The sequence below is a fragment of the Bos mutus genome, chromosome X, assembly GCF_027580195.1.
Source record: "Bos mutus isolate GX-2022 chromosome X, NWIPB_WYAK_1.1, whole genome shotgun sequence".
NCBI classification, from domain to species: domain Eukaryota; kingdom Metazoa; phylum Chordata; class Mammalia; order Artiodactyla; family Bovidae; genus Bos; species Bos mutus.
In genome coordinates this window covers 4,978,481-4,979,249 of record NC_091646.1, presented here as the reverse complement: position 1 = coordinate 4,979,249, position 769 = coordinate 4,978,481, and the positions used below count along the sequence as shown (strand labels likewise).

The following is a 769-nucleotide window of genomic DNA, read 5'->3' as shown; positions in this document are numbered from 1 at the left end:
TTAACCTTCTTCTTACCTACTTTAGAAACAAGTATCCGATGTTTTATTATTACTTTGCAGTCCCTGAGTCTCTGTTTATTTATCCTTTAACCCATTATCTTTCTTTTTAAAAAAATTTAAATTTATTTATTTTAATTAGAGGCTAATTACTTTACAATATTGTATTGGTTTTGTCATTATCTCTTTGTTTTTCAGATTTCTACTGATCTGTCTTCAAGTTCACTGACTTTAGTCTTTCATCTTCATTCTGCTATAGAGCCCATACCATGAAATTTTTTACTCTTGATATTGTATTTGTCAGCTCCAATATTTACCTTCAGTTCTCTTTTTAAAAATAATTTCTACATGTTTGCTGAAAACTTTTTCTAATTATTTTAAGAGCATCATATCAATTTCCTGAAAGATGACTAGAGCAGCTGTTTTAAAGTTTTTGGTCATTCTCAAAATTCCCTGGTGGTCTAATGGTTAGGACTCAGTGCTTTGACTGCTGGGGTCCAAGTTCGATCCCTGGTCAGGGAAACTAAGATCTTTCAAGCTGCATGGCACAGCCAAAAATTAAATAAAGTCTTTGGTAATTCCAATATCTTAGTTATCTTGGGATTGGCATCCATATTTTACCTTGAGAATTGGTTACATTTTCCTGGTTCTTTGTATATTGAATAATTTTAGATTGCATCTTGAATATTTTAAAAATTATGTTGTGAGAATATAGGCTATATTAAAATCTTTTGTATGATGTTGGTTTTTTGCTTGTTTTAGGAAAGAGTCA

General features: G+C 30.6%; 1 non-coding gene across 1 annotated transcript; it reads left to right on the top strand.

The window, feature by feature from the left end:
• The first annotated feature begins 447 nt into the window (after positions 1-447).
• On the top strand, positions 448-519 carry TRNAQ-UUG (transfer RNA glutamine (anticodon UUG)). The gene has a single exon. It is a non-coding gene; the product is annotated as a tRNA-Gln (tRNA).
• The last annotated feature ends 250 nt before the right edge of the window (positions 520-769 follow it).